The sequence below is a fragment of the Schistocerca piceifrons genome, unplaced genomic scaffold (genome assembly GCF_021461385.2).
Source record: "Schistocerca piceifrons isolate TAMUIC-IGC-003096 unplaced genomic scaffold, iqSchPice1.1 HiC_scaffold_961, whole genome shotgun sequence".
Classification (NCBI taxonomy): domain Eukaryota; kingdom Metazoa; phylum Arthropoda; class Insecta; order Orthoptera; family Acrididae; genus Schistocerca; species Schistocerca piceifrons.
In genome coordinates, this window is record NW_025729236.1 from 1,837,501 (window position 1) to 1,840,000 (window position 2,500).

A 2,500-nucleotide genomic window follows, 5' to 3' on the forward strand; every position below is an offset into this window, starting at 1 on the left:
ACCGCGCGGCCAGCACGCCGGGAGGCGCCCCCTCACCGGCCGGGGACGGTCCCACCCAGCCACCGCCGCGTATCGCTTCACACCTAGATGCCGTTCAGTTTCATCGGCATGGTGGGTATCGCTGGAACAACCGGTTAGTACCTCAACCTATCGTCGCCATCACCGATTCACCCCTAGCGAGAACAACCGCACCACAACGGGTTACCATTTCTTCATTTGCGTAACTTCACCAGCAAACGTAGGCGTCCATCGCCATTAGCAACTTCAACGATTATTGCATGCCTGTGTCAGGTGTCACGCCACACTACGTCTGCCCACATACACGCAACAAAATGTGCACGCCTAGACAATACGTGGAAGGTGGCCCCCGTACGTATGCGATGTCCATTGCTCGAACGACTGTCAACCGGCCTCTGTAGCATGTCGCAGATATGGAACGCGGTGCACCATGCTATCACGGTGTTTGAGGAGAGACGACTAGGTCCGAATACATCAACACACAGCTCATGCTGATCGCCATCCACGGCGTCCGTTCCTCCCACACGTCTCTATGGCGTACCACACTGCAATCCAGCTCTCATAGGGAGACGACACGTAGCTGCGTGCACAATATTTGCACTGTATGGTCCGCCGTTTTTGGGCGCAGTCGTTGTACGGTCACACATGTGCCACGATGTATCATTCAGTACATAAGGACGAATGTGCAGTACAGATTGTGGTTTATGCGTACGACATCAGCGGACAGTTGACACAGGCCGCACCACAACGTAGCCTGAGTACGTCGCATGCGAAGGGCATTGAACATGCAAACTTCTCACCAACCAGCTTGCGAAGGCAGGGGGCAAGGTGGGGACGTGGGGAGGGGTGGGGGGGGGGCGGCATGTACGTCCTGCTGCCATCCACATAACAGTGTACAGCAGGAGCATGTGGAAAGTCAGCAAGACTTGCAAGGTGTTTAACATGAAGCGATACACAGGGGAGCGGGCAGTGCGAGTAGCGAACTATATTGCGAGGGTTGCGGGTGGGCAACACTACACTAATTGAACGAGTCGTATAACAATTACAGAGCAGGTTTAGGCGACAACGTGGGTTACGTTAGCGGACAACGTGGGTTACGTTAAGGCACAACGTGGGTTACGTTAAGGCACAACGTGGGTTACGTTAAGGCACAACGTGGGTTACGTTAAGGCACAACGTGGGTTACGTTAAGGCACAACGTGGGTGACGTTAAGGCACAACGTGGGTTACGTTAAGGCACAACGTGGGTTACGTTAAGGCACAACGTGGGTTACGTTAAGGCACAACGTGGGTTACGTTAAGGCACAACGTGGGTTACGTTAAGGCACAACATGGGTTACGTTAGGGCACAACATGGGTTACGTTAGGGCACAACATGGGTTAGGTTAGGGGACAACATGGGTTAGGTTAGGGGACAACATGGGTTAGGTTAGGGGACAACATGGGTTAGGTTAGGGGACAACATGGGTTAGGTTAGGGGACAACATGGGTTAGGTTAGGGGACAACATGGGTTAGGTTAGGGGACAACATGGGTTAGGTTAGGGGACAACATGGGTTAGGTTAGGGGACAACGTGGGTTAGGTTAGGGGACAACGTGGGTTAGGTTAGGGGACAACGTGGGTTAGGTTAAGGCACAACGTGGGTTACGTTAAGGCACAACGTGGGTTACGTTAAGGCACAACGTGGGTTACGTTAAGGCACAACGTGGGTTACGTTAAGGCACAACGTGGGTTACGTTAAGGCACAACGTGGGTTACGTTAAGGCACAACGTGGGTTACGTTAAGGCACAACGTGGGTTACGTTAAGGCACAACGTGGGTTACGTTAAGGCACAACGTGGGTTACGTTAAGGCACAACGTGGGTTACGTTAAGGCACAACGTGGGTTACGTTAAGGCACAACGTGGGTTACGTTAAGGCACAACGTGGGTTACGTTAAGGCACAACGTGGGTTAGGTTAAGGCACAACATGGGTTACGTTAAGGCACAACATGGGTTACGTTAAGGCACAACATGGGTTAGGTTAAGGCACAACATGGGTTAGGTTAAGGCACAACATGGGTTAGGTTAAGGTACAACATGGGTTAGGTTAAGGTACAACATGGGTTAGGTTAAGGTACAACATAGGTTAGGTTAAGGTACAACATAGGTTAGGTTAAGGTACAACATAGGTTAGGTTAAGGTACAACATAGGTTAGGTTAAGGTACAACATAGGTTAGGTTAAGGTACAACATAGGTTAGGTTAGGTTAGGTTAGGTTACACGTTGTTGTAAGGAAAGGTGTAGGGGGGGGGGGCGGGGGCGGCAGGTTCGTTGATAGTGATTATAGTAAGTGAATGCTTGTGACATGATCAGATTTGTCACGTCAGGATGCACCTTTGGCTTATTAGAGGCGGCGCTCCAATTCTATGCTTGTGTGAGACCTGTGTCTTTGACTCATGTCATTGTTTGTGCGCTGTGACAGGAGGTACTATTGTGATGT